The 17,967-nt window shown below is 33.4% G+C and overlaps 1 protein-coding gene across 1 annotated transcript in view; it reads left to right on the top strand.

The window, feature by feature from the left end:
- The first annotated feature begins 1,106 nt into the window (after positions 1-1,106).
- The window catches only part of LOC108738356, a 38,795-nt gene continuing 21,934 nt past the window's right edge, over positions 1,107-17,967 (top strand). Inside the window, exon 1 of the mRNA XM_018471752.2 lies at positions 1,107-1,374. The gene's annotated coding sequence lies outside the window, so the exon portion shown is untranslated. The remainder of the gene's footprint in view (positions 1,375-17,967) is intronic.

Consider the following 17,967-nt stretch of genomic DNA (forward strand, 5'->3'; position numbering starts at 1 on the left):
TTAAAGGTGTGTTTCGAGCGCGGCGCTGTACGGGTGCGAAACATGGACGCTGGGCGCGGTGGAAAAGAAAAGTTAGAAGCGTTGGAAATGTGGTGTTACAGGCGAATGATGAGAGATATCGTGGATAGAGAAGGTTAGAAATGAAGAGATATTAGAAGGAATAGGAGAACAGAGGAATGTAAGTCAATNTCTCTGAACGAGAGACTCGAGTCGCTCATAGAGAGATCCTCATTTCGTATCCAGTCTCTGAATGAGAGACTGTAATCTCTCAATAAGTGGTGTCTCGGTAGACGTGGTTAAAATTTTCTAAGTTCTACATATGTCAGAGATCCCAGTCTTTCTATGACAGACTCGAGTTATTTAATTTTTCAGTTTTATTCATTCTGTCTCATTGTTAGAAACTCGAATCTCTGAATTAACAATTTTATCGTTCGAGTCTCTCATACAGAGACTGTGAGAGATCCATAAAAACACCTAGACAATAACTGAGAGGCTGAGAGACTCTGAAAGACTCTAAGAGACTGAAGAGAAACTGAAAATTTTTGTCCAGGGTTATTATCCAAATATTTCTAGGAATTTTAAATGTATTCTTTGAAACTTTTCTTTTTAATAGAAGGAAATTGATGGTTATAGTTTCTAAAAATGAGTTCTAAATTTTTTTTCTTATTTATGTAATCTAAAATGCTTTTAATAGTGCATTCTAAACGATTTTCCTTTTTGTCCCACATAACAAACACTAGAGCTTATAAATAGTCTCCAGTTGTATCAAATTTAGTAACATGATAAATTCTGACATTGTGTATCACATTGAGCAATATGGTTTAGATGTGCCAGCACACAATTAAAGGATCATTCTTCGTAATTAAATTAAATTTAACGATTCTGAAATGTTAATTAAAGGTATTTTAACATACTAAAACCTCTTACAATGAACGACCTCATTTATATTGCAAAATTCATTAAAATAGGTATGACGTAAGTTTGCATTACAACAAATTGAGAAAATAAAGGCTTACACCAAGACCTTTGGTTTAATAAATAATGTAGAATGAGTAAAAGGTATTAAACTGGTCTCTATTTATTTTTATTTTTTTTTTACAGGAGATGGAGAAACCACAATTATCGAAGAAACTACCACAATTACCGATTCGCCGCCTCCTCAGTCGCAAGAAGTTAGGGCGCCGCGGCTCAGTGGGGAACTTTGTAGATATCCCGGTGCCCCAGCCCATTCCCACATAGTATTCTCGGATGAAAATTGGGGACCGGGTACCGTTGCCCTTTATTTCTGTGAAAGAGGCTTTGAACTCTTAGGTCCATCCAGAAGGGTATGCAGCCCAGGTGGACAATGGTTACCAGAAGGAATTCCTTTTTGTGGTGAGTGTTTTTTAGTAATTTTAGGGGGTATCTTAACGGCGTACCAAATAAAGCATGTAAAAGAGTAATTAAGAAGGGCGCTTCTATGCAGCTTAACTGTAGATCAAACTAAACTCTGGGGTGCAGGGGGCTGATTTGAAAGCATTTATGCTTATCGTATACATACAGCGACAAGTACCTAAACTTTTCGAATTCTAATTCGTTTTAATATTTTTGAAAGGGTGTGAATGTAGAATCTTTAAAAAAATACTTAAGCAGATATAAAAACATCTTGAGAATTTTACTTTTCATAGCATAACCTCCCTTCTGAGATTTGGGCCGTAAATAAGTCGCTCATTAGGGCTTGTTAGGTAAACGAAAATATTTGGTTGCTCTTTTGAGGCGGTCCTCAATTAGGTATGACCGTAAATTTACTATTGTTAATTAGAAAATAAATTCAAGGGTAGGTGTTACAACAATTTTCTAACTGAAAAGTAAAGGTTAGATTATTACTAACATTAAACTAACTTTTTTGCATTGGTAACAACAACTTCAGTAATTTAATATGAATATGAAATTGAATTACCTACTTATCATTTAATTTTATTGAATGCATGAATTTACCTCAAAGACAAGAACATAGAACATTTTTAGTTAAAGTTTCTATGTAAAACCCGAATAACTTTACAATAAATGCAATTCGTTTTTATTTATCATCAATTAAAATCATTATTATGGTGGTATATAAATTATAGGTTCTAGCGTGATTCAAAATTGTTTATCATAATCCTTCCTCACAATTATTTTACGGTATCTAGAAGGCTATCGTTAGCTTTGGTAAACCCTTTCCGTTGTAACAATACATATTTACGAATTTACATATATGGTAATATGGGCTAATTTTGTAAGAAAAGTTTAATTCAGATTCGTTTCATAATCATATAATAATACAGCGAATGGGAATCATTTTAATTTGCTTGGTCTCGAAATAAATTAGGTAGGAATTTACAAAAAGTTACTTTTTAAAAAATACCTTCTATTATTCACAGCACATGTCAGTTGAGAACTGATTACTTACAAAAACAATTACTTGTCTGTATGATTCTTATTCAAATGCAACAACAGGAAGATTAGAAGTAATGTATGAATAAATTGCAGTCATATTGTTCTTTAACACATGAGGTAGCAATTAATATTAATTAGTAAGGAGAAATTTTGCATAAACTTTAAAATAAAATTACATAAAGAAAACAAAAAATTCAATTTCAAATTTCCATTGCTGGAAAGTATGCAACTAAATCGTAGACAATTTCCTTTTAATCGCGTACCTAAAGTCCAAACAATTGCATATTACACTCGTTATGCTCGAATGAACTTTAATATTCATCATCCCTTAAAAATTATTTACTTTGTAAGATTGCTTTTTGTAAGGCTCTAATTGAATGACGCTTAATTCGCATCCTTTGGTCGTAAGTTTTAGTTGCCTGACATAAGGACAAAACTAACTGTGATAAAGTTTTTTAAATGTAATTTTATCAGTTTTAAACATATACAGATGCGCGCTTTTGTCCTTGACCTTTCCGAATGGTGGAAACTTTATCGTGTCTAATATCTATTCTATTTGAATCATACTCCAAATTATGTTATTTATAAAAATTTTAACATTATTATGTTACAATATTAACAGAGTGCATTATTATTAAATAAACATTCAGTCCAATTGCAATGTGTTTTGATGAAAGAAGATTTCAAAATTAAAAGAAATGTGTTACCCAACTTAAACTTGCATTGAATCAAAGAAACTAGAAAATTTTGTGATGAATGGAATGATGTGTAGGTAGAGAAAAAGTAACAAAAATGAATTTTTATTTTTCCTTCAATGTTGTTGTCAACCAACTCTGTAATCTTGTATCTTTTATATCTGAAATCGTAATTCTAAATGCCAGCCACATTCTTCTGTGCTTCTAGCCTTTTAACACAATGGATTCCTGCTTGGTTAGGAATGCATTGAATTAAGCCCAAAATTTATGACCTATATCTAATCTGTCTGGGATTGGCTTTCAGGTGTTGTTAACGACTATTCGTAGAATTCTCAGGTCAATACTGGTCAGAAGACTTTAGAAAAGATACACGAAATTGCTTTAAAACTTATGCTCGATAAGTGATGTTTTATCGACTTGTTTAATATTTTTGGTGTATTTCATTTTATATCCATTTTTTTATATTTTTTAATATGAATGCAAGGGAATAAAGGGTAGGGGAAGAGTGAAAATGAAGATAGGACACGAAAAATTAGAAAAAGTGGCTGATTTTCGGTATCTAGGAAGTTAGATAATTCAGGGTGGAAGAAGCAGTCGAGATATAAAACAGAGAATAGTGCAGGATAGAGTCGCCTTTAACAAAAAAGTCACTTCTATACTAGTGAACAGTTAATTTAGAAATTCCAAAAAGTTTCTTAAAGGTATATGTCTGGAGTATGGCTCTTTACGGCCGTGAAACGTGGATGGTAGGGGCGACAGAAGGGAATAGGCTAGAAACATTCGAAATGTGGCGTTACAGGCGAATGATGAGGATACCGTGGATAGAGAAGTTTAGAAATGACGAGGTATTAGTAGGAGAGCTAAGGACGCTATGGAATTCAATAATAAATAGGCGAGATAGGTTGGCAGAACCCCACCGCAGGGATGACGGGGTAGTTAGAGACATATTAGAAGCAGAAACAGTAGTTACGAAAGGTAGAGACCTAGATTAGATTAGGTTATGATGATAATGAATTACGTGTATTTTTGGAATTTTTTATTAATTAAAAAATAGACTCGATGAACTTTAATTCCTTTTTCTTCAGATATTTAATTGATAAACAAAATCATATTCAAAACCTTGTAAGCGTAAGTATGCCTTATTTCTTCTTACTCCTTAGGGTTGATTATTCTTAAAATGCGAATAGCGAAGTTGTTTTTAAAACTATAAATTGTCTAAACGAATCAGTTATTCAACTTTTTATGAAGATAACAAGCGTTTACGTTATATTACATGAGTTGTAAAGTGATGTACCTACAGATGTTTGTATGCGAATAAAAACATGTCTCTTTATAACTGAATAATGCAAACACACAGGTACATTGCATTGTTTAAGCATTTTAAAGTTTAACGGTCATTTTTTTTTGTTTTTAAACCGGAAGAAACGTTATAGAAGTGGGACGAAAGGATACATTTTGACATAACTGTAAAGGCTTAACAACAATTATTATTAATGGTCACACTGATTTCTCCGAAGATAAACACTGAAAGAAAAAATGAGAGACAAATATGTGAATCACACGCTAAGAATGTCCACAGTGTGGGTGTTTATCTGCGGTAAAGACCGTAGGCAAGCCTCCAATTAAAACTATATTTATTGTTGAAATTAAATTTACCTGAAAAGATGAAATTGCCTTAATAGTTTTCAAGAAAATCAGAATTTTGTTTTTTCAAGAAATTCTAGTTGTTGCGGTCAGTGACAAGAACTGCCACGGTCAATGTTTAGTTTTTCTCAAAAATGTTTGTAATCTTTTCAAGAAATCGTCTGAAGACCGCGATATAAACATTATTTTATCATCACAAGTATATTATTAAGAAACGAAGTCCTTTATAGTAAAAATTAATTCTTTTTTCTATTTCCTAATTTTTTACCCCAATTTCCTTGGAGATATGACGCAAAAAAGGAAGGAAGAAATAAACTTATTGACAAATATTTAAAGAAATTTTCAAAGTGCAGGTAATCTTTAAACAACCAGAATTTATTTGGCACAAATTTAAAGTACAACATCAAAAATTAAATAAACATCTCTTTTTCCCTAAGCTGACTCTAAATCACCTAGGTCTATGGAAACTTCCCAAGGTCTACCAATGTTGGTCAAAAATTCTTACAAAATACTTTGACTAAAATTTTTGTCAATAATGTAAGAAATTTTGTTCTTCCGGGTGTCCTACGACATCAAGCACCTTTAATAATAATGTTCTAGGGTGTGGAAGTCCATGTGAATTAAAACATCAAAAATGTGTGTGCCTTGCTTTTATAATAATTTTTAAGTGTTGTGCATCATCGACGAAAGTACGGTCCTAATTTGGCCTTATAAATAATGTAATATGAAGTCTTTTTTTCACTCGAAGAACTCTTAGTTGATCTAATAGCTGTCAAAAATATAAAATAAAATTAATCTAAAGCAGAAATTTTAGTGACAGTTTACTTAAAAGATAGAATCTGCGTTACAAATTAGTAGGAAGACAAAGGCAAGTAGCTGAATGTCTCATTGTTGTTGAGACTAACAAACGAAAAACCGAAGAGGCAATTTGCCCTATTCATTTGGTTCAGTTACCTACACTAACAGGGCATGCATCGCGGATTGAAATAAATAAAGTCTAACAACCCAAAGAGACGAAACCCACTTGTTTCTAGATGAAGAGAATACAAAAAAGGAGGATAAAGAAGAAACATATGATGAGTCGTCAGGTCACGTTTGTTTCTGTTATGATCTAACTAGAGCAGGAAATCGTTTCTCATACAATGTTAGGAAATGTCATCCATTTGATTGCTTTGTCCTATTTGCCGAATTATTTCTCTTATTTAGAACTATTTAGTGACAATACAAATGTTAATGTCACATTATACAACTATAATGATCTTTTACCTAACTGCACTTAACTGTAAAGAAAGTGATCGCGATTATTTTTTTGTTGCTCGGGTTTGAGACTCGAATAATTTTGATTATGAGTAAAAAAGGGAACATATTTTTATATTTTAATATTATATATCAAGAAAATTATGAGTGCTGTCAGCACAGGGCAAAGTAGTATTACGTAGTTAGTATCAGCAATTTCTTATGCTGAAGCGTACGATGTGTTGCATACTTGTTTACAAACAATTCCTTTAAATTTAATTTTTCAAACAATTTTTAACACAAACAAAGTGATTAAACAAATTGTTCACAAAACTGAATTTCGCCCACTTGAAGCAATGGTGCTAACAGTGTAAATATTCAAATTGATAACTGGTTTTCAGCTCAGCAAGTATTTTGAAATTCAAATGATTTTACAGTGAGGTTCTTACTTACAAGGGTGTTATTTCTATATTTTCGATCCAAATAATTTTATTATATGACACTGGTCTGACTCCCTTCCTAATATTTACTTCTCTACGTTGCAACCCCAGCATTATTTTATTACTTAATTATTATATGTTAAGCATTTTACTTTTGATGGTTACGAAACGTTTCCGGCCGAATTTACCACAGTAGTTAACTAAAACCCGAACGAAACTATAGTATACCCCATACCTTAATTTTGACTACATCAATTACACATTTTAAAAATATCAAAAAAAAGGTTTCGTCGAAAAACATTAAAGGTCAATGTTTAGTTTTTTTCAAAAATGTTTGTAAGCTTTTCAAGAAATCGTCTGAAGACCGCGATATAAACATTATTTTATCATCAATGGTCCTGTATTTTTAAAGTAAAACGGCTTTCCAAAAATTACCAGGAGACAAAATATCTCTAGAATAACCTAGGAAGTGTAATCCCTTGGAGTTTTGTCGTATGTTAACAAATCAAACATGCAAATGCATCAAATTAGTATAATAAATTAATTAGGTAACCAAAGTAGGTATTTGGTCCTACCCATTATCACCAATAAAGCCTTACGATCGAGACGAATCAGATAAATGCTTATTCATTCTATTAATAAAATAGGTAACCGATCATCTTCGAAATTAATATCCGCCAAATACTATACACATATTTACGATTAGACGTTTCAAATAGGAATGACTAGATAGCAAGCAGCTGCCATTTCTTGTCGATGTGTCTTTAAAGAATTTAATTATCTACCGTACTTTCCGTGAGAATATCATTGTACGCATATCTACAACCTTGCTAATAAATAGCGCATGCACCTACCTCATCGTATTTAAGAAAATCATTCACATTAAAATTGTTTCTCAACACCTGCCTTCTCAATTTGACACCATTGTCGATATGCAAAATGTGTTACTTTTAAATAAAGACACTGTTACTTGCCCATATCTCTTTATAATGTAGGCATGTACGTAAATTATTTGAAATATATAGTGAATGAATGAATGTAGTTACATGTTCTAGTACAGGGATGGCGAACCAATGGCACGCGTGCCATTAGTGGCACGCAACACAATATTTTGGGCACGTCACTAATATCAATCATAAAGTCTACTTCAATATGGATCCAAAACTTACAAACAATACAAGTGAAAATGCTAATAACAAAATTTTAATTAACCAAACACTTTTAATTGTTTAAAGAAGCTGGCTTATGCTGTTTTAACAATGTTTTCTCCTCAACCTATGCCTCCGAGTCATTATTTTCAGAGATGAATAACATTAAAAACTCGGTTAGAAATCGTTTGACAGATAACTCCAGTTCAGCATGAATTCTGCTAAAAGTAAAATCTTACAACCCTAACATAAGTTATTTGTCATCTAATCTGCAAGAACAAAAGTAACATTAATATTACTTTAAATCACACGTATAATTTAAACATTGCAAAATGTTCCTATTTTTTGTAGTAAATAAAAAAGTTTAAGTTGATATTATTATTATTTTCCCAATAATCACAGAGACAAAATTACTTGATGGCACGTCTTTGACCTGATTAAACTTTTCTTTATAAAAATGACACGTCGATACGTAAAAGTTCGCCATCCCTGTTCTAGTACCCTGTAGTTCATATGTCTGTTACATTCAAAAAAGAAAATTCAGGACTGAAAAGGGAAAAGGGATAGAACGTAATTGCTTATGGACTATCTTCAGATCTGGTCTTAGAATTGCTTTAGCACGTCAAAATTTTTGGGTAGCCCAATTTCAAAGCCCAAAGAATGTAATTTCTTGCATTTTTGGAAGGATCTGCGAAATAAAATGACAAAACAACCAAAATATGGTACACCTATTTAAAATAATCATTTCTCGATATCTGCTCTTTGATATGTAAAAATGTGTTCCCTTTTTAATAAACACAACGTTAGTTGCTAATGCATCTTTATAATGCAGGCCTATATGTAAATGGTAGATGATGCAGAAATAAACAACGATTTCCTTCAACATAGCAGCGAAACGCAGCACATTTGCATGAGGAATGCGCTTGTTACCTTCGTCAATTGTTATTAGGCCCGTATTTCTTAAGAATCTATCGATCTGTAATAAGAAAAGTATTTACCTGTTTTCCTTGTAACTAGGTTTTTTCTCACATGTTATTAATGCGCATAGTTACTGCAAATATGCGCTAATGCATTTAGATTACATCTGCCCGTTTCATTTTCGACCTTCAAGGAGGAAAAGTTTAGATTTCCGTCCTTTTATACCGATTACAATTGTCGCAGGACGTAAACAATGTAAGGAAACAAGAGATCATAGGTAAGAAGGCCTAGAGATGTAATGCAATGAATAATAAAAATTACAATTTGGACCCGAATTTGTAAAATTGAAATCCCAACAGAAATAAATTTACTAGGTATTTTAGTTGATATTACAAAAATTGTAATAATTAAGAAACTTGAAAAAATTTTTGGATGATGTCTAGTTCCCTCTCATATACCTGTTNAATGCCTCAGCCACCGTTTTCCTCAGATCTGGTTCCCTGTGACTTTTTCTTGTTCCCGAAACTGAAGAGGCCCATGAAAGGACGACGCTACTCAACGATATATATATTTATTTTCGATAAATAAAATCGGTAAGTAGTCGTTAACTTACTTATCGGAGTTGATATGAACGGGAGGGAACTCGGCTAGTACCCGGGAGGGAATTCGACATCTATATTTTAACCAAAACCACCTACGGGAGGGAATTCGGCATCACCGAAATTTTTAAAGAAACATGTCAAAATTGAGATTATTACAAGTTACTTAATAAATTCTACTATTTTTACGGCAATTTACAATTGAAAATTATACTTTTGGTGTTGTCAAAAAGAATTTAGTTTCCCCCTTCCAATTGAATGCAGGGAATGGAATTAACGTATGGGTGAAACCATATTGGTACTACAGTTTATGTATAAAATAGGAGTATCAACCATGGTTAAATAACTTGAGAAGAATGAAGAGAACCAAAAGAAGACACCCTCGTTACCACCATAAAATCTGTGTAAACAAAAGCTAAACTTTTGACGCTGAAGGATCTCTGAATACGCAAATATCACAGAAAGAACGAGTAACTTGTATATAGGTACACTTATACTCCTAAAAATGTTCTTTTGGTAGAAATAGTTGTCGATTGAGATTTCTATTTTAATCATATATATATATATAACTAAAATACTGATATGCAAGGGAAGAAAAAGTAGGGAAAGAGCGAATATAAAGATAGGAGACGAAAAATTAGAAGAAGTGGCTGATTTTAGATACCTAGGAAGTCAGATAAGTGAGGATGGAAGGAGTAGTAGGGATATAAAGCAGAGGATAGCGCAGGGTCGTGTCGCCTTTAATAAAAAGAAGTCACTTCTATGCTCGCGAACGGTTAATTTAGAAATTCGAAAAAGGTTGTTAAAGGTGTATGTTTGGAGCACGGCGTTGTACGGGTGCGAAACATGGACAGTGGGAGCGGCGGAAAAGAAAAGGTTAGAAGCGTTCGAAATGTGGTGTTATAGGCGGATGATGAGGATATCGTGGGTAGAAAAGGTTAGAAATGAAGAGGTATTGGAAAGAATAGGAGAACAGAGGACTCTATGGAAGTCAATAAAAAATAGGCGAGATAGGTTGGTAGGACACCTTCTCAGGCATGAAGGTCTAGTCAGAGACATATTAGAGGCAGAAACAGGAGTTAGGAGGGGTAGAGGTAGACCTAGATTAGATCACTGTTCGCAAATAGTTAAGGATGTGGGCTGTTCTAGTTTTAGGGAAATGCGAAGTTTAGCTCAGGATAGGAAACAGTGGAGGTACGTGTCCAACCAGTCTTCGGACTGATGACCTTATGATGATGATGATATATATGTTAAGGTATTTTTTTTGTTTTTGTCCCACTTGTGTATTAAAACTATTTCAATTATTTTCTGAAGCTCTCATTTAAGATTAGTGAAGAATATGACTAGGTATATTAAAATTGGTTTAATAGATACATTTATTCTTTAATAATAATAATAATTAAAACCCGATAAACTTTCCAATGTTTATTTAATGAATGTTTTGCATTGGATAATAACGTTTGGAAAGTTGAACAGGATTGTTAATAACAACCTTAGCAGAAGTGGAACATTATTCACTGAATTGTTAGATACGAAGATCATTTTTTCATTAATGACGAAGGTGTTAGCTATTTAATTGTAAATTTATTTTATCCACACATGGTAGGTATCTAATTGTTATCATTAACACGACAGGAAAACGCGTTCACATTAACTATATCTACTTAATTTGCTTATATATATATATGTAAGTTTAACAGTTTTTTACATAGATTTCTTAATAGCAAATATCGATGTATCTTTTGTGGTTGGTATAGTCACAAAATTTCCCCATCAGTACATAAAGATTTCGAAGTAATATGAAAACCAAAAATAAGGAAATCTGGTCAACACAGGCGAATTGGGCTATGACCAAAGCATTGTGTCAGAACATATTACTATCGTAATATCTAGATATTCTTATCCAAAAACTAAAATTGAGCTAACTTGACTTTACCTATTCGAATTTTTATGTTAAACTATTTCTAAATCTTGTTGTGTTCAGTGATCAGCAAGGTCTTCCTTTCCCGTTTGAGTGTTAACTCTTGGTCTTGCTCATTTAATCTGATACTTGTGTGTGGTGTTTTTGTAATAATTCTTCCAAGCACAAATTTTGCTGAAATCATACATGCGAGATTGTCATGACTTTTAAAGAAAGTGGTGTCGATAGTTGTGAGAGTTATGAAAACTCGAGAACTTACCCTTCTTCTGATGCATAAATTAACCCTTACTTTAACGCATAAATTGACCTTTCAGCGAATAAATTAATGCAAGGCACTTAAAATGGAATATTAGAGAAAATAGGAGAACAGAAGACTCTATGGAAATCAGGCGGAAAAGGGAGTTAGGAGGGGTAGAAGTAGACCTGTTCGCAAATAGTTTAACTCATAAATCTACCGGATGTAATAATTTTTTATATACACTTGCGTATTTGGTATTGGTCTTACATATTTGGTCTTCGTTTTAGTCTTAGTCTTGTCTTGCTAGTATATAGAAAGTCTTGATCTTGAATTTTGCAAAGCCGAATTGGTCATCTAAAATTTACAATAACAATCCGATTTCATATGCTGCACTATACACTCATATAAATGCATATATGTATGTAGGTAACTAGATAGCGATTTTCAAGTTCATATAAAATCAGATGACTGGAGACCAACGCCTTGCATCGTTTATTTTTTATTTAAATGCCCAACCTGAAATGCTTCGCTTCACCGGCATTGTAAGCACTCGTTATTGCATAATAACATCCCGTCAGGCTCGTGCTGTTATTGTATAAATACTCCTTATACATCTGCATACATCCATGTGCAAATAGAGAACTGTCGCTAGATGGGAGTCATAAATTAGTTTACCGTAAATTACACTACATGAAAAGATCGAAGCTGCTTCGATTGCATCCTGCGTATACGAGTACCCACTCTGATTGAAATTAATGTCACCAGGGGCTTGTAACGGTCATAGATAAGCTTATTGAGACAAATGTGGCGGTAAAACTCTTGAATGAGTTCCACATGAGTTGGGCATCAGACGAGAGTCACCGCGAAATTCGTATCAAAATTGCTCAATTTCGACCAAAAACAGCATCGCATTAATATTGCTAACCAGCTGTTGGACTCGTGAATTCCGAAATTTTCTCCAGACGGTTATCACTGGTGATGAATCATGGGTTTATGGTTGTGACGTGGAAACCAAAGCTCAATCATCCTAAAGGAAAATGCTGCACGAGCCAAGACCGAAAAAAGCGCTCCAAGTTAGGTCGAATGTGAAGCTTTGCTTACAGTTTTGTTCGATTGCAGGGGCGTGGTGCATCATGAATTCTTGCCACAGGGTAGAACGGACAATAAGGAATATTTCCTGCAAGTTATGCGCAATTTGCGCGAAGCAATCCGCCAAAAATTCGCTTTTGCACCCCGCTGTGCTACTGTACGAACTTTTGGCCAAAAACAATACACTAATAATGCCTCAGCCACCGTTTTCCTCAGATCTGGTTCCCTGTGACTTTTTCTTGTTCCCGAAACTGAAGAGGCCCATGAAAGGACGACGCTACTCAACGATCGAGGAGATATAGACGGCATCGAAGAATATGCTGAACAAGATTACAAAAAATGATTTTTTGAAGTGATTTGAGGATTGGAAAAAACGTTGGTATAATATCTGGTAGGGATTACTTTGAAGGGGACAATATATATATTCATGAATAAATAAATAATTTTTGAAAAAACACAAAATTCGCGATACTTTTTGAACAGTTCTCGTATGGTCTGTACAGACTACATCGACTTGCTCATTGACCCTAAAAGTATCTAAAAGGTATTTCTGTAATTCTAGTAAGTTTGTAAAGACTGTGAATCTTCCAGGAATGGCTCCTTTCTGTTCATAAAAAGTATAAGTATATATTTCAGTCGAAGGTCCTGCACTTCTTTTTATAATTCTAAAATACTTAACAACAGGTAAATGCAAATTAAATATGCCGTAGTTTTCGATATTTTTGACATCCTGAAGGTTATCAGAATGTTTACATGAAAGCTTGAACAAAAGCTCCATTTCTTTTGTTTTTAAAAAGAAGATGGTTGGACAATTCTCTATTCTATAACTTAGATACATTTAGCCATTAATAAGTAGCTGTCGGTTATTATTGCGAAAATTCCCCGAGGTCTTATCTGCTAGGCTCGTGCACTTCAATTCAGTTCAATTAGTGAACGATGCGTGTATGAATGCACGTGTTGTGCAGTCGCCATCGCCTTGCCGCCGATTCCGCTCTATGTACAGCATTTAATGGATTCTTCAGAGTTGCTCGAATAACGGAATCGCACCGAGGTTAAGTGCCCCTCAATTTGCGAAGTGCAGCGTAACAACACGTTTAAGGCAACAATAAATTAACTTGAAGAAAATACTCCAAAGTACAATAATATCATCAGCATTCCGTGGTTTGCTGTTTTATTAACTGTATTCTAAACATGGGAATTAAAAAATATTTATGTATACTAAAAAGGTACCAACCTAAACGAAGTTTCAGAAATTAATACTTTTAATGATGTCATGTATTACATAAATGACATGCACGAAAATAATTATAAGCGACGGGACTTGAACCTTGATGAAACTCTAGTACAAACCGGAGTGGACGGATCGGCTTGCGAGTTTCGATGATTTAGGGAGCCGGGCCATAGGATCAACGATAATGGGGAGGAGGGTTCTTAAATAGAAAGCAGACTAAGTCAATTCCCTACCGAGCGGCATGGCCTAGAGGTCTAGACCATTGCTTAGCATTCGGGAGGACACCGGTTCGATTCCGGGTCTGTCCGTCTGCCTTGGTCCAAGTTTTTCTGTGGTTTCTTTGGATCACTTAGGCAAATGCTGAGGCAGTAATATTCCACAGATAATCTTTCACTCTCTTCTGTCTTCATTTCGTCCGTCTCATCTTTCTCAACCGAACCACCACCCACCCAGTCCCACGATTCCTGAAAGCAGGCTGAAGAGGGCCTTCCGCCCTACCTTCCGGCATAGCCCGGAGGGACTGCCCGCCCACCAGCATTACTGGCTGGTGGGAATGAAACACCCAAAAGTTTTTTTTTTTTAGTCAATTCCCTGAAAGAGGGTAGCAGTTCTTTCAGTACTCAATGTGGTAGAGATCACGAGATGTCGAAGGCAACGGAAAACCACCACATTATAATCCCGAATAAAATGTACTTTACACAAATTAAATGATGATCTCCTCTGGGGTAAAACACACCGGACGTAAACTAGTCCCCCATTGGGATGTCCGGGCGGGGACTACCTCGGTGGATATCATCAATAAATGCAATAGGTGTAGGTCCAATATTTTACGAGTCGGAGTGTGGAATGTTAGGACAATTGGGCAAGTAGGGAAATTGGAAAATTTTTAATTTTTCTTCACTATTTTTTACTTCTATCAAGTACCTCAATTCGTATTTCATTTTGTTACATTCGTGCAATTAAAAGTTGCTCGCATTATTAAAAAACTAAACGTTTGAAGACTATTTTATAAGCTATCTGTGTGTACGTTTGTGTTGGCATCATCATGTTAATTTTATAATTAAAGTGATAAACACTTTCACATCGCATATGCAGGTTAATTTACCTGAAGTTATTATTACAATAACAATTACAAAATGAAAGTTCTAGAAATTAGAATCAAAAAGCACAATTCTCTGGAAAAATCATGTTCACGTTTAAATATGTTAATAAATTCTGTAAAATATTCAGTAATGTAAGGATAATGTATGTACATGACAATATAAGAATCTCTACATGTCGTTTTTCTTTGAGGAAGACATTAATGGGATGTAAAATAAATTTAACATCACGCAGGCTGTGAATTTCCAGGATCTACTTATAGTTTTAATTATTCTCCTCAAGTGATCTAAACCTAGCTAGAAACAGCTAAATTTGTTTAAAATTAGCTGCATTTCTAATCTAATAATTTTTATTACATATCCTCTAAATATTATTTAATTTTTAAACAATTTAAATAAATAAAAAAAAGTACAATTGTTGTTTAAAACTTAAATTTTAATCAATAATTAGACAATATTTTAATGCTACACATGATCGTGTGAAAAACTGATTTTGCTAGCAAAAAAGTTCAATATCAAGCTTTTTACAAAATACATTTCGGAGAACGTAAAATGTAATAAATAAATTAGTAGAAATACGGCAGACTGAATTAAACAGGTTATCAGTATGTGTTGAACTACATGGTAGCACGAATTTGTTAAAAGAAAAAGTTTGAAAGGTAATAAAAGTACGGGAAGTAAACTGCATCAAAATAAATCTTAGAAAGTAATGGAATTGTTGCGCGGAAACTCATACGATACCGTGTATGCTACAATCAATCAGATTAATAGGATTTACTATCTCATTACACTATTTATAAAGAACTTTAAAATCAAATTACGATTACCTATTTAAAAGTTGAAAGTTGCAGGATAAAGAAATATCTAATAAGTTTTAGCTTTTTTATTATTTTATTGGCTTATTAAGTATGCTTTTTAATTTTTATTGTTTGATTGCTTTTGCTTGATTGTTTTATTTAGATGTAATGGCGTCCGCCCGCCATGTTTCTTGCACTGTGATGCCACCTACTCTCATCATTCGCAACGCCTAACGAATTTTACTTTATTTCAAATATAAACTATCATCATTTGTCAAGTTGTTTGATCCAATAATAAGCATTTTAATAGAAATTTAAATATCTTCGGTATTCATTTAGTTCCATTGTAGAGGGTTTATTACGTCAATTATACGTCAATCATTTTCCTTTATGGGAACTGTGTGCAGATAATACAATTAAATGACGAACAGAACTGTGCTATGTATATATATCAGACTTTTTTCCACGCGCGTCTATTGTAGTACGATTCAAATTGGCAAGGAAAGTTAATGGAGTTATTCTAAAAGTTTTCCCATGACAAACTAGGCGGAGTACTTAAATAATGCACGAATGAAATAATTTCTAGATAATACTTATTAGATTATGCACTTTCACTAATTCACGTTAGTCTGGAGTGAATGTGATGCGTCATCTAGAAATTTCTCTTGACGAGATCAAAGTAAGCAGTTTCAGGGAAAATTCAGTTTCTATAAGATAACGATTTAAACGACTCTGTTTACGTATGTATTTATGTATAAGTACGTATGCGTTTACTTTCTTTTTTAAATTATATCCTTGTAAAGCTAAAAATCTTCCCCACGATTACATTGAGACTTCTAAACGGTATACGAATGAATTTTTATTTTAAAGTGATAAGAAAAGAGACGGAACTCTTGGACAATGGATCGCGATTACAAACTTATTAGTCTTCCTCAGCACGCCATAGACAGTTTGGATAAATTACTATCCGAATCGAAGTTAATCTGTAAATGGAAGATGATAAAATATGAAGTACTAACAATAGTATTTCAAATACTACTTTTAGCCATAAATTCCAGTAGATGATGATATAACTGATGTATGCAGTTTAATAAGAGCGTTTAATAACTTGTTTTTTGGAGTTATATAGATATAGAATTTAATTGTATTTATTAATGACAATTATGGGGCTTTTCATCATTAATATGAGCAAAAATATAGTAAAGCACCATAATAATTATAAGCTACATCTAGGAACTAGCACACACCGCCAAAGATGTCATGAAAGGTAGATGCCTTGTTATATTCCAGTCACTATAACCAAAATTTTGTTTAAATATTGCTTTTAAATTTAACAATAAGAAATGTTCATAACTGGGTAAGAGTTTACGTCAATTAAATCATTAGCCATAAGGTGAAACATAACTGTAATTTTTCTTCGGTGTTACCATTAAACCCAACTAGTATAACTGAAAAGATTTTGATTTGCTTTTGTTTATCATCATCAACAAGGGTGATGAGGTAAGATCATTTTTATAAAAATTCGTCGAAAACCCTTTACTATAAGAAACTCTTTCTTAGTTAAACATTACTTGAACCTAACCTAACCTAACCAATAATCCAACCGATATGACGCATTCAGTTTCATTAACGAAATTCCCATTCTCTGTAATGGGATAATACGTCATTGAAATTCAAAGTCACATTAAGGCTAAAATAAGTATTTTATTACACCAAAAAACACTGACATTTCATAACAATGTATCATCATCGTCATCATAAATTTGTCAGTTCTAAGATTGATTGGATACATACTGTGGCGATATCCACCACACGTTTTAAAATTGTTTTCATTTTTGTGTACATATTGTAAATACCTTTCTAAAATATTTCTTTTCTATTTTAGATTAGGGTCTATAAAAATTCCTTCCTTTTGTAAATAATCTATTGTATCTTTCTTATCTATTTAAATAACTCTATTACTGTACTTTCCTATAATCCCTGTATCATTTCATCTGACGTCTGTACCTTTCATTCCTTCCTAATTACATTTTTACAATTCGTTTCTTCGGTGGTTGACCGGCCATCAATTTCTTGGTATTTCTAATCTTAAAGTTTCCATATTTCAATACTTCCCTACTCGTATCTACTACCCTCTCTATTCCTTCCTTGTAGAACAGTTTTCGTTTTTCATAAATACAAAATCAGTTCGTCTTACGCCTTCAGCAGAACAAGTCTCTCTTCTCTTCTCTTTTCGTTACGCCAGTTGTTGTTAAGTTGTAAATATATGTTGTTGTTATCTAGTTTTAATTATTCATTTTCTAAGTCCTCCTCAAAACCTTCTATAACAAAGTGACCCAAACAAACTACTAAAATACATTTTCTCATATATCCTGAGCTAATCTTCTCATTCTCCAAAACTAGAATAACCACATCCTTAACTATTTGCGAACAGTAATCTAATCTTGGTCTACCTCTACCCCTCTTAACTTCTGTTTCCTCTTCTAATATGTC

This window comes from Agrilus planipennis, unplaced genomic scaffold (genome assembly GCF_000699045.2).
Source record: "Agrilus planipennis isolate EAB-ADULT unplaced genomic scaffold, Apla_2.0 scaffold131, whole genome shotgun sequence".
Taxonomy (NCBI): Eukaryota; Metazoa; Arthropoda; class Insecta; order Coleoptera; family Buprestidae; genus Agrilus; species Agrilus planipennis.